This window comes from Lacerta agilis, chromosome 1 (genome assembly GCF_009819535.1).
Source record: "Lacerta agilis isolate rLacAgi1 chromosome 1, rLacAgi1.pri, whole genome shotgun sequence".
In the NCBI taxonomy this organism is placed as follows: Eukaryota; Metazoa; Chordata; class Lepidosauria; order Squamata; family Lacertidae; genus Lacerta; species Lacerta agilis.
The window spans coordinates 35,817,822-35,844,044 of record NC_046312.1 but is presented as its reverse complement, the minus strand read 5'-3'; the positions used below and the strand labels follow the sequence as shown (position 1 = coordinate 35,844,044).

General features: G+C 40.2%; 1 protein-coding gene across 4 annotated transcripts in view; it reads right to left on the bottom strand.

The window, feature by feature from the left end:
- NOVA1 (NOVA alternative splicing regulator 1) overlaps positions 1-26,223 on the bottom strand; it is a 144,386-nt gene that overhangs the window by 59,886 nt on the left and 58,277 nt on the right. The window lies entirely within an intron of this gene.

Sequence of the window (26,223 nt, the reverse complement as noted above, 5' to 3'; positions counted from 1 at the left end):
AACACTGAAATGCCCTTGCTGGTGCTTTGCCCAGAGGATCTGTCTCTGAACTCTGCCTGGCAAAATGCACTGTTTCCTGCACTTCTCCTCCATGACAGGCCCTTACTACCTATGCTTCTCAACTACTGCACTATGAGGCAAGGAAAATTTAAGGGATTTCTCTCCAATATGCCCAGATAACATATATAAATATAGTAATGTGAAAGTGGAAATGTGTAATGGAAAGGCGTACAACAAAAGGTAATTAAAACAACTTTCATTGAAATTATGAAAAGTAATTAAAGGAAAATAAAATAATAATTAATACTTTCCTCCCCAGAAGCTAATGAAACTCTAGTTAAAACATTTTTAAAAATTAACCCTTAATAGCTGAACATTTCTCAAGAGTACCATATATTTGAACACAGATTAGCCAATTAGTGGTGACAACAAACCTTCTCTAAGTGCTTTCAGTGCCAACCAGCTGATAATTAACTGGGAAGGGCTCTCTTCATGCACCAACAATAAACAGATAGTTGGTGCAGGCAGAGAACCGTGTGCTGCGCTTTGAAGCCCCAATGGTCAGCTGATAGTCAGTGCTTCAAAGTGCTTTGCAAAGGCTACTGAACAGTGGTGCCTGCAACCCTTTTTCTGGCCTAGCTTGAACTCACATTTGATGTCAAGTATAAAGCAGGTGAGTGTGGCTTGGCTAAAATGGCCTAGTGGGCCAAATGTGGATGTGGGAGAGTCTCTACTCCTGCTATAAACTCACAGAATTAATAACTTTATTTCCAGTTGCCTTCCAAATTCAGTTGATACTTTCTTAATATCATCCAAGGGTACTGTTGGATCTAATTTTTTAAAATTAACTTTATATCATTAGCATACAATAAATTATTTCCTTCCACATCACCAAACTTAATTCCCATACTATCTGAGCCTATCCATGTTTACTTGGAAGTAATTCTACTGACGTTAGTTAACCCGTGTTCGGTGGGTGTTGGTCTAAACTAAATATGCACAGGAAGGCAGTGCCCTTACAATATTAATTATTAAATTATTGTGGTCATACAGAATTGAACAGCAACCAGCAGTTACTGCATAAACTTACCCATCATTTGGTGTGTACTCTTTTCCATAGTAATCAGCACTCCTTTTAGCATCTATTTTAATCCATTTTTAATACTAGGTATACCCTCATCCCTATTTCTTTCATTTATCATTGAGCCAAAAATATTCTACTCCTGTTGCCAAACTGAACATTACTTTGATTAGTAGAATTTAATGCTTAGTCTGCTACTTGGTGTCCAACAAATCCAATTCTTTCCGTATGTCGAATAATTTCTTATAAACCTCTTCAGTGCTTTGAGAGTTTGATCCAATGCCTGAATTCCTTCCAAGAAACTCTTTCTTCCTAAAGCATATTTTAACTTTGAAGCTTACTCTGGAATGAGCATTTGCTAGGAAGCACCTTAACACATTCCCATTCAAATCCACACTGGTGGCAATGTTGAAATTTTAATTATGAAAAGGGGTACTTACAATAATTAATCTTTCTGAACACAACATAATAATAATTGTAATAAAATCCAAGTACTATTAGAACAATTCTGAATGTCATAATCATTACGTATTATTTCACAAAGCACTAAAATGTGGGCCGTGGAACAATCAATCCTAGCAGTGAAGTAGCAGGCCGGATACAAGTGACTCACCCAGAGGGATGGAACGCAATACTAGCTTCCTGGCAGGTGCATTACTGCTGGTTACCAGAAGAGGCAGGGGAGGTGTCAACAGAGAGGACGGTGTGGTACCGGTGCTCCAGTTGAGCCCATCAGAATCTATGCACTACAATGACCTTCCTCCTTCCTCACTACTCTCTCTCTCCCAGGAAGTGACAGCAACAGCCTGCTAGGAAGCTAGCGTTGCAGCTCCATCTTACCAGGCAAGTGGCTTCTGTTGACAGAGAATGAAGGGGAGTCCATACATCTTTAAAGCAGGAGATGAAGCCAAAGTACAGGAGAGAGGTTGTTGGAGTACCATGCAGATGCAGTGTTTGCACTGGTTGCTCCAAGACAGCCTGCAGCCATACATCTACATGGTCCTCAGTCCAGAAACCCTCTGCTATCACCATTTCTACAGGCACCTCATAATTTCTACTCCTAAGGGCAGATGCACCGCATAGTTACACCTCTTGAGAAATATTTCATAAACAACCTAGCTTCCACTATATCCTAATATGTTCTGTGCACTATTGAAATAAAGATTTAACATTTTTCTCCAGAAATAGCAACAACCTCCAGCTGCTTTCTAACCGGAGATCCCTATTTGAATTGTTATATTCTTATTTATAAGCGATCTTAAACATTTGGCAAAGTTAACACTTTACCCAGTATACCTGAAGGAGCGTCTCCACCCCCATCGTTCAACCTGGACACTGAGGTCCAGCACCAAGGGCCTTCAGGCGGTTCCCTGACTGTAAGAAGCGAAGTTACAGGGAACTAGACAGAGGGACTTCTGGGTAGTGGCACCCATCCTGTGGAACGCCCTCCCATCAGACATCAAAGAAATAAACAACTATCTGATGTTTAAAAGACATCTGAAGGCAGCCCTGTTTAGGGAAGTTATTAATGACTGATCTTTTAATGTATTTTTAATCTTTTGTTGGAAGCTGCCCAGAGTGGCTGGGGAAACCCAGCCAGATGGGCAGGGTATATATAATAAATTATTATTAATAATAATAACAGAAATTCTGTTGAAGGTGTGCTTCATTAAAGTGAAAATTCACTGCTGTTGGGATTAAAAACAAGATAAGCATATAAATGGAAAATATTTCACAATACTGGATGATATATAAACAGTGGGAGCAAAAAGTCAAATACAAGATAAAAAATGCAATATAAATAATTGTATGGATTCATATTTGATACCCAATATTAAGTATGTTATATAATATTGAACACCAAAATGCAAGTTATGGTGTATTTTTCTTAATGTTGTCAACTTATTGAAGTAGCAGGCTGAAATATTGTAAGCAAGATACTTAATGATATATGACAAAATTAAATTTAACATACTACAAAAAAGGAAGCCCAAGGCATCTTTGGTAATTTTAATAGAAATAAAGGTCTTAAATGTTTGAAGAAAATATAAGTTATTACATCTTAGGCTGTTAAACAAAAAGCTGTGAAGTGTAGAGAAGAGAGAGCCTAGAAAGTAATGAAGTCAGTTGTTGGGAAAGCAAAAGGCATGTTATCAGAAAGTGTTAACAGAAGGAAGATTTAACAGAAGGAAGCAAAAAGGGAAAAACAGATTAGTTTTCAGATACTTACAAAAAAAACCCATGCACAAGCTAACAAAATTTTCCACAAATCAAAGAAAATCCAAATATAATAGTACTCAAGAACATTAAACAAATATCTATCTTCTGCTCAAAGGATAAGAAGACCTGACTTATGGCCAACATTGAAAATGGTGGTTATGTGCAGCTGAAGAAAGAACATTATTTCCAGAAAGAACAACAGAACAAACTTTTTAAAAGTGCAAAAGGTATAAAAAATAAGTATGGTTAGTGAAATAGTGAGAATAGAAGAAGAAACAATAATAATGTATATTTGCTAGGAAGTTATACATTATTCAGCTCATTTAGAATATGTGAAGATAATAGCTTTATGTATGTTAACGCATGAATAACTTGATGAGGATGAGGAAAATATTGCATGTCCCATGAAACAGTACCAGTATTTATTAACTTTTAATAGAATGAAAACGTATCCCATCCACTCCCCTGCAATTGGGGAATTCCTCAAGGGTTAACTGAACATGATATACCCTTTTGGTAAAATACAAGCAAACTAGCTTTCTCTACTTAAATGTGGGTTAAGTATATTTAAATATTAAACTAACAAAAACCCTTTCAGTTTAACATGTTGTGCTAAGGCCATTTCTTGTTCAGGCAAACTCCAAATTTGTTAGTGGCCACACCCTCCACTGAAGCATGATTTAGGTAATATTGGTATGGATGCTATACCAATGGATATTAATCCCTGAAATGCTTCCAATTGGTCAGGATAAGATCTACTACAAGAATCCCCCCCCCCAAATTTATGTGCAACCGCATATATGTGCAGCACTGGGAAATAATTGAATAATTCAATTCATATCCAGAAATGGCAGGAGAAAGGTGGATCACGAGCAAACCTGGAAGAGGACATCAATGAGAGTGGAGGAAGCCCTGAAGAGACCAAAAGCACAGTGGGGCTTTGCTTATGCTGCTCAGCTTCCCCACCTAACAACTGATGTGTGGGGTAGTGCAGCAGCAGCAGCCATTTTCCTGCACATCCTCCAGCCCGCCCCAGAGCTTCAATTCTAGATGTGGATATTTTTGGATAAAGTATTTTGGTATGGACTGAAGACAGAGTGGCAGAGAGGGCATTTAAAGGGTGTTAAGAGGATTCTCCCCACTTTACACAATTTCACTTATGCACATGGGGGCCCAGAGTGTAACTCCTACGTAAGTGGGGAGTTGCCTGTATTTAACTTTTAGATTGTAAACCTGTAGGCAGGGACTGTCTTGTTTTACTTATTTTAATAAAGTAAACCACTTTTTGGCTGAAGAGAACAGTACATATGCTCTAAACAAAAAACAAAAAAAGAAAGTGAGAAATACCCTCATTACTAATAAATTTCTCACCGTTTGGAGTGGCAAGAATTAACATGCAACTTATATTATGCCCATTGAATAGATAATTTATAAAGTGAAATAAAGTTAGGAAAAATGGTTCCACCTTTTTTCTTAACCAGGTTCCTGTGTCTTTAATGGGATTGACAATTTATACTGGCTGTTTCTGTTTGCCTGCCTGTAAAAAACGGTTCATTGGGTGATATTAACAGGGGTTCATGTTGGTTCTCATTCCCTATAACCACACAAACTGATTTCTGCACATTATATGGTTGTTAAAGGATCAAGATGGCTTGTTTTTATGGTCAACTGGGAAGCATAGCTTTCAAGGCTGCAATGAAAAGAGAAGAAATTCAGCAAATAAAGCATCCAGTCATAATCTCTCAGCCTAACTTACTTCACATGATTGTTCTGAGGGTAAAATGAGAAGAGGGCGAATAATGTACACCACTTTGAGTTCCTTGGAGGAAAAGAGGGATAGAAATGTAATAATAATAATCTGTAGAATCTACTGTCTCCTCCAGTTTCTCATAATAATGGAGGAATGTGATTCCGCTGACTCACCATTAACATAGGACCATAAAATAGGATAAAAATATGTAATTTAATTAAAAAGAATAATTATCAGAGAACACTATAAAATAACAATACAAACTGACTAATTGATTTAGTTGACAGGATACAACGCTTCACTTAAAGGTGTAGAAAGGTGATCAAAGCTTGAAAACCTACAGCTACCACAGTTCAAGTGGAGGGTGTCACTCAAGGGATTTTCAGCTGTTCTTCTTTAATTCTGTTAAGCATGCATCAAACCAGTTCCAGACAAAGGTTTCTCTCATCTTGCACACAGATTTCTCTTAAAACACCTTCCACCGGAGTAAGCAGAACAGAACTCCACACCTTCCGGACAATATATCATTCAGAACATCTAGTGACATCAGACATAGGAGTGGGATACCCAAGTCCCTTCAGGTAATAAAGGCATTTCACAATTTAATTGAAAACACAGTAGGAAGGAGAAAGAAGGCTGGACTATTATCTTTCCCTTGAGGAATGTCTGCTCCCTTTGACAGCACAGCTATTAAGCATGGAGGAAACTGGGTAAGCTAGAAAGGAACGAACAAATGTGACAAACACTTTGATTACTCATCTGTGAACAAGCAACCTTCTTTTCTCTAGATGTGGTTTCCACATATTAACTGGCCAAGTACTGTAAAGTGAAATCTTCAGTGTTAACTTGGATATTTGGCATTCCATCTGTTATGCCATAGCTGGGGTGCTGGGATAGTGTTTCCCCAACATTAGTTACTAGAACACTCAGGACAGTATCAAATCCACTTGTTCCATTAGTACAAGGATTTGCATTTGTGCAGCGTAACTTCCCCCCACCCCACTGACTCTCCCCCATTGCCTGAGTGTGCCCCACATGCTCACCAAATCTGCTCTGGAGGGTTGGGGAAAATACCAGAACATATTAGGGGATGTGTGGGGAGGGGGAGGAGAGGGATAAGTTCTGTTGTTTACCAAAAATTATTTGTTCTGGTGAAACAAGTGTGTCAAGTACCACACTCACATTATTTTTTAAAAAAACTATTTTCTGACTATATTTTCTGACTAATATGCTTTATACATCTGACAAACAAGGCTGAGACACTATCAGTACAGTTTGGGAGGAGAGTTTGGGGAGGAGGAGAGTAACGGGGAAGTCTGCCCATGCAACAGCAGATGTCATGCTCTGTTGTCTTCCTAAATTTGTCAGATGAACATTATCATCCAATCAGAAACCACATAGTAAACAAAATGACATTACATAGGCAGATTGGCAAATAAAATCAACTGAGACTGAGGGGAACGTTTTCTGGATGAATCATGTATATAATCCCAACTAATAATAAAGTACCGTATTTTCCAGCGTATAAGACGACTGGGCGTATAAGACAACCCCCAACTTTTCCAGTTAAAATACAGAGTTTGAAATATACCCGACCGCAGATTCTCCACCCAGCATATAAAATGACCCCCGACTTTTGTGAAGATTTTCCTGGATTAAAAAGTAGTCTTATACGCCAGAATGTACAGTATAGTGAATAGGGTTATCAAAACATGGTGTAGCCATTCAGATTTGACTGCATCTGATATCACAGAGCACAGCCAATATTTTCTCAATAGGCAAGCAATTTTAAAACAATCAAAAAGCTGTTCACATATGCATTGGTTTGTATTTTCAGGACATCATTCTATAATTAAAATATGAGCCCCGAATATACACACACCCAACTGAAACTCACTTTTGTCACTCTAGGCATGTAAGGTTGGCACGACCCTCTCATGACCAAGTATTCCCAATTAGCTAAGTACTGTAGACCCCGTTTTTCAAAAGCCAAGCCATGCCCCCCCCCCTACTTTTGAAATGTTTTGTATCTCTCTGGTAGTTTTTGTTACATGCAAGGTGCCACGGACCCCCGGGGTGGGTTACCCCTGAGGTCCACGGAGAATCAATTGGAAACCACTGTTCTAGACTGAAGGCTAGAATGTACTAGAACCCAGGTCCCTCAGGAAACAGTCTCTCATATGCAAGATCCTGTGATTCCACCCCCAGCCCCAGCCCACCAATACAGCTGGGGATAAACTCCACCCCTTCCCCTGCTATTCCCCAGCAGCAGCAGGAGCAGCAATGTATGGACATTAGACTCCACAAAAGGAAAATTAATCATTATTTTAGCATGCCTCCAAACCGCGGGGTGGTGGTGGTAGTTTAAAAACCTGAAAGAAAAACGGCAACACACAAAAGGGACTTACTGTACAAGCAAGTTTTAAAATGTTTACAAACAACATTAGAACCAGGCTTTTTGTACACTGAAGGCAGAACCTTACTCAGAATATAACATAGTAATTAATTACTGTGTCAACAAAGTGGTACTTCCACCATCCTCAGAATCAAAACTACTAAATGTTGAGGAAGAACTGTTTATCTGTTACATACCACCCTTCTTTCTTAGTGTTTACTGCATCACAGCTTTCTACAACCCATAATTAACATTACTGTACTAAGTTTTTCGCCTATTATTCAGTGCTTTACAATAGTACATTTCATATTACTTCTTATTTTAGTACTTCCACATATTACATGGTTTGGATGTCCTAAAACAGAATGAAGCTTTCTATGTTTTCATATCTGTGTGCTATGTAACACAAAACATTTAGGACTATGGGACTTTAAGATTGTATTATTGGAGATGCAGCTGTTCAGTGATAAACAATCAAGACAGAAAAATGTAACTTTGAAAAGTTTATTTAATGAACTTCTAAAATTACTGCATTACTGTTTTGTATTAAATTATCATTTAGAAAGCATCTAACATTCTAAGTAATGCTCAGAAACTAAAAACAAGCCAACCACTCATCAAGGGATTACAAGAAAATGACCTGAAACAAAAGGAAAAGGGAGCAGAGGGAAGCAAGCAAATTCAGGAGCTGACTCATAAAGTAAAACCATTGATTTTAAAGGGTGTGTACACTTGTGAAGAGAACCATGACCTGGAGCATGGAAGGCAGATTGAGAGTATATGGGTAGAAATTGTAGGAGAGAGAAGCAACAGTGATCTTACTATGTGTGTCTGCTAAAGAGCACCAAGCCAGTCTGAAGACTTGGATGATGTCTTCCTAGAGCAGATTAACAAACATTACAAAAAGGAGAGGTATAGCAGTCATGGAAGACTTCAACTACCCTATTGTCTGTTGGAACTCCAACTCTGCCAAGAATTTAAGGCCCAACAATTTCCTCCATTGTCTTGCTGACAATTTCAATTCCCAGTAGGTGGAAGAAGCAACAAGGTGATCAGCTACCTTGGACCTGGTCCCCACCAAAAGGAACTGATTGAAGAAGTGGAAGTACTTGGAAACTTAGGAGGAAATGATCATGTCCTCCTGGGTTTCATGATACAGAGGCAAGGGAAAGCTGAGTGCAGTCAGATATGCACTAAAGGCACATTGGAAAGTGGGAGAAGCTGAATGTCCAGTATAACTTGGTTTAATAAAATAATATGTGAGCATCCTAACATACTGAAATTCTAGAATAACAAGATAAACAATATATATACGTAGCTATACTCAAAACCAAGATGTACACATTTCTGAAAAGCAACAAAGCATTTTTTGAATAGTTCAGAACAGTGTTAGAAACTGAGCTAGGAGCTAAATGGCACTGTAAACCTAGGTTATGGGTGCAACAACAAGAATACAAAACTGGAAATTAATGAAACTTCAGCTAAAATATTATGTTTGTTTTTCACATGTTCTTCTAGTCCTTCCCCTGCCCACCCCCTAATATTCTTAAGATGGTATCTTTTCCATTCTTCAGAGAGAAGCTGGAAATGGGGAGGCAGAAAAAGGTCCTCTTTTCCTTTCATCTGCAGTTTTAATCTGAAATCTTAGGTGCAGTATTGCGTCCAGAGCTCAGAAACTGCTCTTGCTAATGAAATTCCCTGTCACAAAATGCACCTAGAACAATGAGAGTTTCAAACACTGGTTCAGAATAAATTCCCAACCAATCATCATTTTTATTTTTATTTTAAAATTGAAGTTGGAGAAGATGCCAAACTATTTTCAGATTTAGTTTGTGCTCCTAAACCTTTTGAAGAACTGAGTTGTAACTTTTAATAGAAGTACGGTTTTAGAACAAACACTTTCTTCCTTTTTCAAAATAGAAAATTGTGCTCTATAGTCAAAAATTGTAGTTGCCTGCAAACTACCGTTTACTTTGATGTGGCTTTTTGACCAGAAGGTGACCTTTAAAATGCTATGCTTTTGGTTGCAAAGTAAAAATGTAGGCTAGTCACTGTAATTAATCATATAATTAGGAAGAGTATCACTGCTGTGCTGGTCCTGAAGCTTATACATACCCATTTTTTTTTAAAAAAAAAATGCTCTAAAAATAAACATTGCCCATTATCTCTCATTTTTATACAGTCTGTTGAGAAAGTGTAGGAATAAATACCAAAAATCTCAATAATTGTAAACAGAAACCTTCAGAGTGACATGCATCTTGTAAAAATGAATGTTGATCAAAGCCCCCTCCCCATGTTCTCCCTGAACTGGCTTATAATTCCATGCATCAAAAGAGGAAATAGGTTAGCTTACTCCAAACTTATTCAAAGCTGAATCAGACTGTGTCATACCCCTGATTAGGAAGCCAAATTGGTTCTGCTCCCTCTTGTGACTGTGAGTCTCTCCAAAAGGTCTCACATATCTCATTCCCATTTCCCTTCAAACACCCTTGGTGCTGCTATGACAATGAGCTAACCTCAAGGAGCACTAGAAAATGAGAGCCCTAACATTAACTGTGGGAGCAGCATCAAAGTAAGCAGGTGGAGGTGGGAGGGTGTAATATTTGCCTAGTATTTAGTATTTGCCTCATCAGTCACTGAGGTTCACATTTTGAGCCAAGGAATATGAACTTTGGGCAACATCTCTATGCATGAATCATTTAATTAGCAGCATTTGGGAACAAGCAGCAACTACAATCCTTTCTGGCACAGATCAAGTTTTGAGACCTCATTACTCCTTAAATAAAGTCAAAATTTCCCAAATAAATAACTTGGGAGAAAGTCAAAGCAAAATAAAAAGTAAAAAAATTCCTTCCAGTAGCACCTTAGAGACCAACTAAGTTTGTTCTTGGTATGAGCTTTCGTGTGCATGCACACTTCTTCTTTATTTTGTTTTGAATATGGCAGACCAACACGGCTACCTACCTGTAATTGGGAGAAAGTGTAATTAAATGGCTTGCTAAAGGAAAACAGCCAAATTCTGATTTCATCTGCTACCCAAAGCTGTTTCATTTCATTTGGTACTAAATTCTACTTATCACCAAAACGTAGAATAGTTTCCAAAACGTAGATTTCATCTGATCAAGCTTCGCCTCGCTATATATTCTCTAGGACTGAGGTTGGAGAATAGATGGCAGCTAACAGATTGAGGTTGAATCCTGAAAAGACAGAACAACTGTTTTGGGGGGGGCAGGGGGCAGGCGGGTGTAGAGGACTCCCTGGTCCTGAATGAGGTAACTGTGCCTCAAAGGACCAGGTGCGCAGCCTGGGAGTCATTTTGGACTCACAGCTGTCCATGGAGGCGCAGGTCAATTCTGTGTCCAGGGCAGCTGTCAACCAGCTCCATCTGGTACACAGGCTGAGACCCTACCTGCCCTGCAGACTGTCTCGCCATAGTGGTGCATGCTGTGGTTATCTCCTGCTTGGACTACTGCAATGCTCTCTATGTAGGGCTACCTTTGAAGGTGACCCGGAAACTACAACTAATCCATAATGCAGCAGCTAGACTGGTGACTGGGAGTGGCGGCCAAGACCACATAACACCGGTCTTGAAAGACCTACATTTGCTCCCACATTTGCTCCCAATATGAGTCCGAGCACAACTCAAAGTGTTGGTGCTGACTTTTAAAGCCCTAAACGGCCTCGGCTCAGTATACCTGAAGGAGTATCTCGTTCAGCCTGGACACTGAGGTCCAGCGCCAAGAGCCTTCTGGCGGTTCCCTCACTGCAAGAAGCAAAGTTACAGGGAACCAGGCAGAGGGCATTCTCGGTTGTGGCACGTGCCCTGTGGAATGCCCTCCTATCAGATGTCAAGGAAATAAAGAACTATCTGACCTTTAGAAGACATCTGAAGGCAGCCCTGTTTAGGGAAATTTTTAATGACTGGTGTTTTAATGTATTTTTAATGTTTTGTTGGAAGCCACCCAGACTGGCTGGGAAACCCAGCCTGATGGGCAGGGTATGCATAAATAAATAAATAAATGTCCACTGGAAATGCTGAAAACAAATCCACCATAAATGCAGATCTCAAGTGGAACTACGTGAAAAAGCTCAAACCTTCACTACATTTCACATGTGGAAATGTAAAATATATAGGATGCTATTAGAGCATTATAATTTAAGCCATTGAAATGTCATCTGGATGATGCCTACTGTAGTGGGGAAAATGAGTTCTTTACACTGACTCATCACCAGGTGACTTCCCAGGTTGATTTCTCCAAGACTGTTTTTATACACTGCTGCCCACGATACATGTTAACTTGTGACAGTATGAGGGAAGGGTTTCCCATTGTAATGCATAAAGGGAGCCTTCTGTTGCAAATGTCAGTGTTACCACATCTGTGGGTGTGTCAAGTAGACACAAATGTGAGAAATTGGGGTCCTCTACATGTACACCTATTTCAGAAAAAGGTATGCCAAGTAATGGAACTGGTTCAGCTTTCTCTGCTTCACTAACATACAAATCAGGAAGAACATGTCACACACATACAAATTACAGTAAGGCTGGCCATGTGTCATATTTTGCAAAAAACAGTCCACAATTTGAAGAGCTGCCAGAGGACAGTCGTCTATTTGAAGGTGTCCTCTGTTTGAGGGCTGCTCAGTTTAAGGATAAGGAACCATAAAAAGGGAGCACAGGAACAATGAAGTTGCCTATCAACTATCAGACACACAAGTCATCTGGTGCCTTCCTCACTATGGTTTGTTGCATTGTATATCTAAATATAATATAAATTATAATAGACAAATTGGTATCCCTTTTAGTCCTCCTCTAGGGTGGCATAGAGGGACGCGGGTGGTGCTGTGGGTTAAAGCACAGAGCCTAGGGATTGCCGATCAGAAGGTCGGCGGTTTGAATCCCTGCAACGGGGTGAGCTCCCGTTGCTCGGTCCCAGCTCCTGCCCACCTAGCAGTTCAAAAGCACGTCAAAGTGCAAGTAGATAAATAAGTATCGCTTTGGTGGGAAGGTAAACGGTGTTTCCGTGTGCTGCTCTGGTTCACCAGAAGCAGCTTTGTCATGCTGGCCACATGACCCAGAAGTTGTACGCCGGCTCCCTCAGCCAATAAAACGAGATGAGCGCCACAACCCCAGAGTCGTCCATGACTGACAGTTATGCACCAGGGTGGCATAACTGGCCACCCTAAATACAAACACATTTTATTTTTTTCCAAATTACATCCCCCCACATTGCATTATCTACTACCAAATACTGACAAAAGTTTTGAAAAGCACCATACAGTGCAATCTTAAGCATGTTACTATTCATTCATTCATTCATTCATTCAGTATACCACCCTACAGCCAAAGATCACAGGGCAGTTCACAAATTGTAAGCCCCACCAATAACTGCTCCCCTCCCCTTCCTACCAGCAATGCAGAATGGGGATTGGGATTGTTCCATAAGGTATTATGAATTAAATTCTGAATTATCTTCAGTATTGCCTCTAACAGGATATTTAATTGAGATTACCTGCAAGAGACTAATGTGCAAGCATTCTGTAATATTGTTTAGTAGTGCATTCATATATCACAACATATTTAAGGATATGTAGACCTCAATGTGGATGGAGGAACTGTGGATGGAGGCTCGTAACATTATACAGGAGACAGCAACGAAAACCATCCCAATGAAAAAGAAAGCAAAGTGGCTGTCCAATGAGGCCTTACAAATAGCGGGGGAGAGAAGGCAAGCAAAATGCGAGGGAGATCGTGAAAGATACAGGAAATTGAATGCAGATTTCCAAAGAATAGCAAGGAGAGACAAGAGGGCCTTTCTAAACGAGCAATGCAAAGAAATAGAGGAAAATAACAGAATGGGAAAAACCAGAGATTTGTTCAAGAAAATTGGAGATATGAAAGGAAGATTTCGTACAAAGATTACCACAATTAAGGACAAAAGTGGAAAGGACCTAACAGAAGCAGATGACATCAAGAAGAGGTGGCAAGAATACACAGAGGAATTATACCAGAAAGATATGGAGGTCTCATACACCCCAGGTAATGTGGTTGCTGACCTTGAGCCAGACATCCTGGAGAGTGAAGTCAAATGGGCCTTAGAAAGCCTCGCTAACAACAAGGCCAGTGGAAGTGATGATATTCCAGCTGAACTATTTAAAATTTTAAAAGATGATGCTGTTAAGGTGCTACACTCAATATACCAGCAAGTTTGGAAAACTCAGCAGTGGCCAGAGGATTGGAGAAGATCAGTCTACATCCCAATCCCAAAGAAGGGCAGTGCCAAAGAATGCTCCAACTACCGCATAATTGCACTCATTTCACACGCTAGCAAGGTTATGCTTAAAATTCTACAAGGCAGGCTTAAGCAGAATGTGGACCGAGAACTCCCAGAAGTGCAAGCTGGATTTCGAAGGGGCAGAGGAACCAGAGACCAAATTGCAAACATGCGCTGGATTATGGAGAAAGCTAGAGAGTTCCAGAAAAACATCTACTTCTGCTTCATTGACTACGCAAAAGCATTTGACTGTGTCGACCACAGCAAACTATGGCAAGTTCTTAAAGAAATGGGAGTGCCGGATCACCTCATTTGTCTCCTGAGAAATCTCTATGTGGGACAAGAAGCTACAGTTAGAACTGGATATGGAACAACTGATTGGTTCAAAATTGGGAAAGGAGTACGACAAGGCTGTATATTGTCTCCCTGCTTATTTAACTTATATGCAGAATTCATCATACGAAAGGCTGGACTGGATGAATCCCAAACCGGAATTAAGATTGCCGGAAAAAATATCAACAACCTCAGATATGCTGATGACACAACCTTGATGGCAGAAAGTGAGGAGGAATTAAAGAACCTTTTAATGAGGGTGAAAGAGGAGAGCGCAAAATATGGTCTGAAGCTCAACATCAAAAAAACTAAGATCATGGCCACTGGTCCCATCACCTCCTGGCAAATAGAAGGGGAAGAAATGGAGGCAGTGAGAGATTTCACTTTTTTGGGTTCCACGATCACTGCAGATGGTGACAGCAGTCACGAAATTAGAAGACACCTGCTTCTTGGGAGGAAAGCAATGACAAACCTAGACAGCATCTTAAAAAGCAAAGACATCACCTTGCCGACAAAGGTCCGTATAGTTAAAGCTATGGTTTTCCCAGTAGTAATGTACGGAAGTGAGAGCTGGACCATAAAGAAGGCTGATCGCCGAAGAATTTATGCTTTTGAATTATGGTGCTGGAGGAGACTCTTGAGAGTCCCATGGACTGCAAGAAGATCAAACCTATCCATTCTCAAAGAAATCAGCCCTGAGTGCTCACTAGAAGGACAGATCCTGAAGCTGAGGCTCCAGTACTTTGGCCACCTCATGAGAAGAGAAGACTCCCTGGAAAAGACCCTGGTGTTGGGAAAGATGGAGGGCACAAGGAGAAGGGGACGACAGAGGATGAGATGGTTGGACAGTGTTCTCGAAGCTACTAACATGAGTTTGGCCAAACTGCGAGAGGCAGTGAAGGATAGGCGTGCCTGGCGTGCTCTGGTCCATGGGGTCACGAAGAGTCGGACACGACTGAACGACTGAACAACAAGACCTCAATGAAAGTCATATAGCAAGTGACGGATTTACACATCACGTGTCCAGATTAAAAATCAGCTATTTGAGCAGCATCCTCTGATTGAAAGCAGAAGTAAATAACAATTTAAGATAAAACTGGAACACTATTATAAAATCACCATGATTAAAAATAAAGAATCTGCTAAGAGTACTGTCTGGTTCAATACAAACGAAGAATAAGAAGTGGTTGCCATGGAAACAACCAAGGCATGCAGGCAGTATAAATACAAGAAAATGCAACTGCTACTGAACAATGAATGTGTACAACATAGTGTTTGCAAAGTGTGTGTGTGTGTGTGTGTGTGTGAGAGAGAGAGAGAGAGAGAGAGAGAGAGAGAGAGAAATGCAGAGTTATTTTAAAAGGTAACCTTTGGAAGCATTCTCAGAGAATTTAGTAGAAATACTATCACAAACTATGTGACAAAACCAATGCTGAAATTCATAGGCTAAGGATTTATGTTTTTTAAGCTCAAAGTGTGTCTTAGAATAGTTTTGTTCATGTAAAGTCATGATCATATTTTTATCATAATCAAAAACTTAATGCTTTCCTACTGACAAACCAGATGTCTGCTACTCGCCTGTTTGAGGACTGTCTTATAATAAGGAGGGTCATGTCACAAAACAGAAAGAAAGAAAATGAGAAATGCCAATTGGTACAAGAAAACAATTTATTGAAACTGGATTTTAATCTTCTAGATTAATTTCCAAAGCTTTTCACACACCAGCTATTTTCCTCAGATGAATTCACTCACAATAGCTCCTTGAATATCTATTTTAAAAGGAGGGGGGAATTTGATCCAGTTTCTTTATCAAAGATGACTGCAGCAGTAAAATAAAGATCCCAAATTCGTTTCTTCTGGCAGGCTGAATGGAGTTCCATTCAAGTGATGTTTGCAAGTGGGTGGAGATGTTTACTGGTGTCACCCCTTTTCCTTGGGCCTTTTGTGCCCCTCTCCCCCAAAATTATGTTCTAGAGGATTCAGAGACCTCTCCAGCAGTCTAAGAGGCAGAACAAGCAGCTTCAAAATTGTTTTCTACCCATCTACTGTTTGGATCCTCCAGACTATCTTAAGTCCCATCCATGAATGTAATGTGCCCTTCCACTTGCGGAAGTTTATTTAGGATTCAAGTCAATACGTTTTTACTCATTTTGCATATACAAGAACATTAAATAGAAAGAAAAGAGAATAGATAAGAAATGGGCGTCCACACTGGACTAGGCTCCTATTAATATTTTGAGCTATCCCTTTTCTTTCATTATAGGGGTGTAGGTATATTACACACACCCCTGCCAAATGAGGATAACATTTCATGCAACAGACAAAAGTAGATTCTAGTGCATTAAAGTTAATCACACTACATTATGTTATGCATGGTGTCACAAGACTATTTGCTGTTTTTGCATTACGTATTCTACTGCTATTTGCAGCCAGATGGGCTATGACCAGGAGAGGAGTGTGAAAGAAAAGGCCAGCGATCTGTGTGCTGAAGGGAATTTGCAGCCTCAAGTCACATCTATGATCTCAGTCAGTATATTCTCCTGGGGCAAAAGCAATTATTGCTTGGATAGCCACCAGTCCTGGTTAGCTATGACTACAGCAGAAAGAACTTGGGCTTGAATCCTTCCTCTGACAGAAGGCTTTCAATTCAGTTGAGATTCTATTGGTGGAAAGAGGGGAGAGGAGATAATTTCCAAGGAAAAAGGGAAGGTAATATCCTCCCTGAAGTCTTCACTCTGTTCCAGAGTATTACCCAGTCCTCCTGATAAGATTTGTAGGTTAGGGCAGAAGGGGTTGCATGAGGAATAGAAATAGACAAAAGTTGCCCTTTCCCATTTCAATAGTGGTAACATTCTGTGAGCACACCTCTGCTCAAAGAGTGCTACCACTGGTGGAATAGTATCTAAGCTTAATCATTAATTTGTGCAGGAAAATATATGTGGAGTTGGGAAGAGAAGATATGAGTAAAATTGATTACTGCTGTTGTTCCCATTTCCCTATCCTCCCAAGTGTGTATGTCATGGACTGGATGCAGAGCAGTGGTGGGAGACACTAGCTGGGAAACCCTCAAGGGAAACCCTGGTGGAAGAAGGTACAATGTGTGGTCAAAGAGAGAAAAGAGGGCGCAGACTAGGAGGAGGAGGAGGAGGTGTCAGATGCTGAAGAGGCAACAGGGTTTAGTGAGCAAGAAGGGGCTGTGGCAGAGAGTGGTTCAGTCTCAGAGGCAGGAGAGGAGGAGGGCAGGAAACAAGAGATGAGGTAGACTGCTGAAGAATCCAGGGAGCCTTCCGCTCCTGCTGCAACCAGCTCCCCTCCCTGCTGGTCTCCCAGAACACACAGAGTAATGAAGTGGGCAGAGCAACAAGACACAGCCTTAGGCTGCTAGGGAAGGAACCAGGAGAGGAGCCTTAGAGAGTGGTGGGAAGGCAGGGACCTTCAGTCCTCACAACTGCCTCATTGGGGCATGACCTACTGTTAAGAGTTGCTGTGATCACTAGGCCTGTGCTGTTTTGGTTTCTTTGAATGAAGAGTCGACTTCACTGACACCAGTATCTTTTATTGCTGACTTATTCGTGACTCTGGTTCCTGACAGTATATTACTCTCGTCATTACAGCTAGTTTTAAACATAGACAGATACCCTTCCTTTATGCAGAACATTTTTTCTGTGCCAGCATTTTATGAAACCACAAGAGTGGTATTTAACTCAAAAAGACAAATAACATGGTAACACAAATATTGGACAAAGTTTTGTCTTTTTATTCAAAGTTTTGTGTTCTATTCAGAATATACCACCTTCGCAGAAAAGTCTGATGAAGGATCACTTAGATACAATAAGAAAGTAACCAAATCCATGGCTGGGTCACAAACATATGAATTGAACGTCAGTAAGATTTTTAGAAATATTAGTCACAAGTGCATAAGATGAACAATAATAATGACAGCTAGGATTACAAAATATATTTGTGTGGGAGGACACATTCATCACCACCTAGGGATAGGCAAATCCTTCATTTTCAGTTTCTCCCAGTGTTTTCATCCTCCTTCATCATTACCACCCCCACCCACAAGAACAGATGAGTGAAGAGATGAGGAATCCACTAAATATTTCAAGAAACAACCATGATGTATGGCCATATGGATTACAATGTAAATCCAAAATATCTAACAAGGTATAGTGGTACCTTGGTTTACGAACTTAATCCGTTCAGGAAGTCCATTCTTAAACCGATGCACAATTTCCCTAATGAGGCCTCCAGCTGCCGGTGCCCTTCCACCATTCGGATTCTGTTCTTAGACCAAGGTAATGTTCACAAACCAGGACACTACTTCCAGTTTTGCGGAGTTCGTAAACAGAATAGTTAGTAAACAGGGCTATTTTTAAACTGAGGAACCACTGTATTTATTAATTTGATACCTTTATTTTTAAGTAATGAACAGATAACATAATTAAAACATTGGTCTTTAAAAATACTATGTAAAACAATACCTTCTAAAATCTGACTTAATTCAACACTTACTGTAGTTCCCCTGATATTGCTCTAGTTGCCAATCTGTCGCACACCAGCCTTCCTAATGACCTACAGTGGTACCTGTGGTTAAGAACTTAATTCGTTCCAGAGGTCTGTTCTTAACCTGAAACTGTTCTTAACCTGAGGTACCACTTTCGCTAATGGGGCCTCCCGCTGCCGCCGTGCGACCGCCGCACGATTTCTGTCCTCATCCTGAAGCAAAGTTCTTAACCTGAGCTACGTTTTCTGGGTTAGCGGAGTCTGTAACCTGAAGCATTATGTAACCTGAGGTACCACTGTACTTGCTATTCCTCTTGAAATCTCTGGTGTTCCTGACACCACTACTATCTGTCTCTTACCCCTTTCTGCCACTAATCCTCATCCCTGCCCACATCAGTTAAGATACTGAGCAAAGTCTCTCTTTCCTTTTCCAGCATGAAAGTATGATGTAAGAGGGCCATACCCATTTTACCTTTCCTGTCCCTCAAGGCACTCGTTCTCCAGAGACAAGTGCTATCTAATCCAGCAAATTGGCAAGTTATAAGTTTTAGCCCATCTCTATACAGTGGTACCTCGGGTTACATACGCTTCAGGTTACATACTCTGCTAACCCAGAAATAATGCTTCAGGTTAAGAACTTTGCTTCAGGATAAGAACAGAAATCGTGCTCTGGCGGCGCAGCAGCAGGTCCCATTAGCTAAAGTGGTGCTTCAGGTTAAGAACAGTTTCAGGTTAAGAACAGACCTCTGGAACAAATTAAGTACGTAACCAGAGGTACCGCTGTATACAGCTGCTGCAACTTCAGAAACTACTGCAGGCATATGAGAAAGCAGAGTGTTGCCTGCAATGTTAATGAAACATTTAATGAGGAAATGAATTTAAAGAATCACCTTCTCCATTATGCATTCCCTAAATCCCTAAGGCTACCACGGTTGTTCTTGATTTTCAGTACTGCACAGGTAAATCAAAGATTTAAGAAGGTATTTTCAATGGTGGCACTCTTGCTATGGAACTACCTGCAGGTGAGCTTTCATTGTGACATTTAGAAGGCTGGTGAAAATCTTTCCTTTTGATATAAGCCTCTGTAGAGATTAATTGGTTCCTTACTAGCATTTTCCCTTGCATTGTGTGTCAAGGCCCCATGACCTATGGTTTCCTAGAGGATAAACAAACACATAAACAAGTGGATTTTGGTTTATGGGTTCAAATAGGCCACAACTTTATTGGTTACAGATTTGAGTGGTTTGGCTTAGGCACTGGGTGAAGCCAGACTATATCCCAACTCCTGCCCATCTGCAGGGAGTCCAACTAAGGGTAAACCACCAATAGGGAGAGCCCTATGTCTACATCAAATAGGGGCACTCCGAGGGGTTGGAATAGTGGTATTGTCCTAGCCCACATCCGGGCCTTGGACAGAATCCACACCCCCAGATCCCTTTAACAGGATACCCTTAATAAGGAGGGGCAGGTGGAAACTACAACCTCCCCTCCATCCAAAGAAAGGGTTACCAGGTGCCTAACCTCACAAAGTTGTGATGATTGCTACGAGGTAGGCGAAACCCAAATTGCTGGAGCCAAATTGCAAATTGGAAAAATTCCTGCCTGGTCCCAAAAATATGGCGGCCAAAATTAGTCCATAGCCAGGTTGTATTGCAGTTTTAATTGTGAAACATTTATCATGACATTTTAAATATTGTGTTTTTTTACTGAAGTAAGCCATCCAAGCATAAGATAAGGGTTAAAATGGCAACAGAACAAAATCTATATTTAATAAATTAATGAAATTTTATGGCACTTAAAAAAATAAATATATGTCTTTCTTTTTAAAAATATTTTATTAGATTTACAAAATAAATCTCACATTTAACACATTAAAATTCCAAAATCAAACAAGATTCTTCAGTATAATAAATGAAGTTCTGAAACACCAAGCAGAAACTTCAAAAATTAAAAATCATCAAATCTCTGTCCCTTCCTCTACAGATAACACATACTCTTCTGGAATGTGTCTTAACAAACTAAATGAGAGGTGGAGAGCTGGTCTTCTAGCATAGCCAGCAATCAAAAATCTAGAAAATCACGGGTTTCCCATCTGGCCTAAATAAAACATAATATGATCTGTATCTCTCTTCAAAGGACATAGGGCTAGGGCTAACTTCAACAATTTATTCCAATAAATTCTATAAACAATGAAAAAAATATATAATTTATTTCAATACATTGAATTTAACCTGGAGATTATTCAAATATTACTACCGGTACTATTTTTTTTTTACTACTTACCTAATTTGACCCAAACAGCAATATTTAGATTTGCAATACAGAAACAAACATGGCAGTCTCACTTTTATTGTCTGGAAGGTAAAGTTTATTTTCTTAGAGAACTTCAACTTCTTTAAAATACACATCTGCCTAGTATTATGTAATAAGAAAAACATCTGCCTGTCTAGCATTAGTAATTGTGGAATACATGTTATCAGCCAATTTCTTTTCAGATGAAATTCTTAACTGAAAGCAAAAAACCAGATGTGACCACCTCCTAAAAACAGCATTTTTTGTAGTCAACAACTATTTTGCCAACTCTTTTCACATGCACATAAAAATGTGTTGCTTTAGATCATGCTGCTCCAACTTCTCAGAGTTAACAGTATCTGCATGACTTAAGTTGCAGAGAAAACAAGACTAAGCAAAGCTGCTACTGAGCATTACACACATTCTTGGTGTTGTTTTAACACAATTGTATGCTTCACTTTTTGCATACAATTTTCATCATTTTACTTTGCTTAAGAAAACAAAGAACCCCCATTCTTAAATTGCACTGTTTTATTATCAGCCGTACACTTTGTCGCCTTGCTGAATTGCATATGTGTTTGCTCTTCCCCATAATCACACACATCTACAGTCCTTATTTTCTCCTTTTTAGTCACAATTCCCCATTTCCTTTTGGTGGGTCCTTTTGAAATGTCATGTACTTCTGCAAACTTTAAAGCTATTTCATAAGCTTTAATTTTGTTTGCAGATGACCATACTTTTCTTCCAAATAAGGAAAACTGTTTCTTTTAAAAGGATAAACCTGTATCAGGCCCTGACAACAAGCCTCCTTCCTTACCCTTTTTATTCTAACAGTTTAGAGCTCAAAATGTTTTAGCCTGAGCTGGGATATACTTGAAGAGCTGGAGCATCTGGGTGTACATTTCTGAGAAATCCATGCTGGGTCTTAGTAATCACAGCAACCTTTTTTAAATGCTCACAGACCGACTGTTAAATTATCTGTTCTAGGACCTTCCCTGGTATTGATGTCAAGCTCACCGGTTGGTAGTTACCCAAGTCTCCCCCCCCCATTGAAGATGGGGACAACATTTGCCTACCTCCGGTCTGTAGGGACCTCACCTGTTCTCCAAGAATTCTCAAAGATAATAGACAAAGGCTCTGAAATTACATCCCTTAGGACTCTTGGATATAGCTCATCAGGCCCTGGAGATCTGAATTCATTTAAAGTAGCTAGGGGTTCCCTTACTACCTCTTTTCCTGTCTTGGGCTGCAGCTCCCTCCTTACATCATTTATTCTATCATCACCAGGTTGGGCATCACTTTCCTTTTGGGTGAAGAGAGACGCAAAGTAGGTGTTCAGTAGTTCTGCCTTTTCTGTCACCCAACAGCATTTTCCCATGTTCCCCACACAGAGGACCTACCACTTGCTTTTTCTTCCTCTTACTTCAGACATAGCCGAATAAATCTTTTTTATTTTGTTTAACTTCTCTTGCAAGCCTGAGCTCATTCTGAGCTTTAGTCAGCCTGGCTTTCTCCCTGCAACTGTTGGCTACTTGTGCATACTCCTCCTTTGTGATTTCCCCTTTCTTCCATTTCTTATACATGCCCTTCTTAACTCTCAGTTCATCTGTAAGCTCCTTATGCAGCCACAGCAGTTTGCTTAGATGCCTCCCACTTTTCTTTCTTGGTGGTATTATCTGCATTTGAGTCTTCAATATTTCTCCTTTTAGAAACTCACATCCTTCTTGAGGATTTTTGACGGCGGGATCACACCCAGTAGCTCCTTCAGCTTTTCGAAATTGGTCTTCTGTAAGTCCAGGGACCCAGGTGGCGCTGTGGGTTAAACCACAGAGTCTAGGGCTTGCTGATCAGAAGGTCGGTGGTTCAAATCCCTGCGACGGGGTGAGCTCCCGTTGCTCGGTCCCAGCTCCTGCCCACCTAGCAGTTTGAAAGCACGTCATAGTGCAAGTAGATAAGTAGGGACCGCTCCAGCGGGAAGGTAAACAGTGTTTCCGTGCTCTGCTCTGGTTCGCCAGAAGTGGCTTTGTCATGCTGGCCACATGACCCGGAAGCTGTCTACAGACAAACACTGGCTCCCTCGGCCTATAGAGCGAGATGAGCGCCGCAACCCCAGAGTCGGACACGACTGGACCTGATGGTCAGGGGTCCCTTTACCTTTACCTAAGTCCAGAGTGTGTGTCCGACTACACTCAGTTTTCCCTTGCCTCTGTATCCTGAAACCCAGTAGAACATGATCACTTCATCCCAAGTTTCCGAGTACTTTTACTTCACCAATCAGTTCCTCCCTATTGGTGAGGACCAGGTCCAAGATAGACAATCCCCTTGTTGGTTCTTCCACCTTCTGGGAATGTTGTCTCAAGCAACTAGTCAAAAAGTAAAGTTCAAATTAGACTTGATAATCATAACCTGCAAAACAACTGCTGTATTGCTCAATGAATCACTCTAAGATGCATACAACACCTTCTGCCCGTCACTTCTTGTTTCCTGTAAGGAGAATAATCTCACAGCAAACATTACTTAACCTTATTAAGGGCACCAAGGACTATTTCTAAAAATGCAGCAGTTCCTCACCAAAGACTCTGAGAAGTTGGCAGTTGGGAATAAGAAGACAGCGGCAGTTTTATGAGCTTGTAATTTATTTATTTTTTAAAGAAGTACGATGGTTGGAAGAAATAGACTTACAGACCTGGGATTTAAGTCATAGGACTAATGCTGTATAACATTAATAATCAGCAAAGGGCTAGCTAGTGATGTAATAACATTAATGGATTGCTTCTAATTTTTAAGGAAGGTGAAATCCAAGGTAGAGTGTGAAGAGCCCTTTAAACAAAATAGCAAAGAACTAGAGCAGATTAATAGCTTTACTAGAATGTTACCAAACATTCAAAAAGGAGAAAATAGTAATCATGGATGACTCCAACTTCCCCGACATCTGTTAAGACTCAAACTCTCCCAAGAGTGTAAGGTCTGACAAATTCCTCCATTGCCTTGCTGACAATTTCATTTGTGGCAAATGGATGAAACACACAGAAGTGGGGAGATTGTGGCCCTTCAAATCTTGTTGGACTCTAACTCCCTTCAACTATGGCCGATGGTCAGAGATGAAAGGTGTTGGAATTGAACAACAACAACAACAACAACAACAACAACAACAACAATATGAGAGTGTAGTCCCTGCACGGAAGTATTTATTGTGCCAAAAGTGAGGAGTTACCATGCTAATTAGCCATTCAGATCTAATTTTTATGTATCTGCAGTTGGCGTACTAGGGTTCACATGTATGAATTGGAACAGTTGTAGTCATTACTATTCTTCTGCTTGTTATTCACACCAGTGGACAGAACCTGACGGAATATACACATTGGAACTTTTTTGTCACTCCCTTCCATCACTCCTTCCTTGCCTTTTTCTACTCAGAGAATGTGTACAAGTATTTCTGTACCCGTGTGTCACAACTTTTTTCTTTTAACCCATAGGAAGTGTGCAAGAGCAAATGTTACTAGCATATTTCACAATGTCTAGTTTGAGGGGTTGGATTCCGGGAGTGGGGCACACTTCCTCTTCTGTGAATTCCATATGTAATAAAAAAAGCATTTTCAGGGTTTTTTATTTATTTGTGGGTAGATTCCACATAAGAGCAACTAATATAGCAACTAATCATTATAAATTTTGTTAATGTGAACAGAAACTAGAGGAACCAACACTATCAATCTGATTTTGGAAATATGCAGAGCAGGTTATTAGATATAAACTTTTTGAGAAAATAAATATGCCTCACATAAGAGAATGCTTATTTCCAGGATCAGACTGGGGGAAACCATCATCATTGCAACCCCAAACTGAGAGCACTCCAGCAGAAACCAAAATAATGAGCATGGATACATGATGCACAGTTCAAATTGGGGGTTGCCTCTGCAGTTAGCTCCAAAAATGATGAGAGATAACTAGTTTCTAGTGAGAAAGCAAGGGAAAAACTCCAGTCCCAGCAAATTAAAACCTCAGGAATAATAGGCATTTTATTGTGATTCTATGTAACATCTTGGAAACTACACAAGATATCTTGCAAAGACAGCTTGGTGAAATCCCCATTAAAAGTTTGTCCACTTTTCTAAGGTATGAAGAGCAATCTACTCAACCAACAATTATACAAAATTCAAGTGGAAGGTGGTATTGTTCCAAGTACAGACATAATTAGCTCTACATATATAGGAAAACGAACACACAAACACACACATGCATGCAGCAGTGTCAAGAAAGTCTTAAGCTTATTAAACTAATGCTGGATATTGGATCAGCAGCCTCTACACTACCTGATTCAATGTACATGCATTACCAAACCAAATACTGAACAGGTGAATTTGGGTGTATATGCTGTATTCTACATTTCTGTGTATTCTACAGAGTTCTACAGTGTCCATGAACAGTTAGCGTTGCAGCAAAGTTCTCTGAGCTGAGGCTTGTTAATTAACTTAAGGGAGTTGTAAAGACTTACCCCTTAGTACAGTGGTACCCCGGGTTATGTACTTAATCCGTTACGGGTTACAGTACGTAACCCGAAAAGGATGTAACCTGAACAATTCGTTCTGCGCATGCGCAGACCGAAAAAACTCCCCACGGAAAGCGCTATGCGCATGCACAAATCGCGCAGGCGCCAGGTTACGCTTCCGGGTTAGTGGAGTTCGTAACCCGAAAAGTACGCAACTCGGAGCGTATGTAACCCGAGATACAATTGTAAGTCCTGAAGTTTTTTGCAGCTTTATATAAAAATCCAAACTAGAGAAGTATTACCTCCCCCACTCACCCTTGCTAGTTTCACAGTCCCACACACAACCATCCTACACTGCTGCTGAAAACATATACCCATTCCACTTTACTTATCTTTCAAGCAGCAGTAAACAGGAAATGTTTTTTCTCTCCTGCCCTGCCATCTGGTTAAAAATGTACTGGACAGCAAAGGCCACTGGACAGCAAAAAATGGAAAAGGCTGCTGCATTAAATTGAAGAGGGAAGTGGTAAGTGATGGGAAGTGCTTTTGGGAACGTTGAAGTCTGGTGGGGATGGGTAGCCCTCAAATGCTACTATCTTACAAAGCCAATCTCAACTGTTACCTGGAACAATGTTAAAAATAAATCTGACTATGTACATGAGGTTGTTCACAAAGGCAAAATGTGGTTTGCTGTGACACCTGCAAGACAATCTATGGCACTTAATATTGGCAGATCAGAGATGCTGTATCACAAAAGTCTAAGAAACAAGTGCAAAAATTCACTCATCTCAAACGTTAGCTTTTATGGTAGAGATGACGGATGGAGGCATCTAGCTAATTGTAGATTTAAGAAAACCACATAAATCCATAGTGTCTGGCAACCAT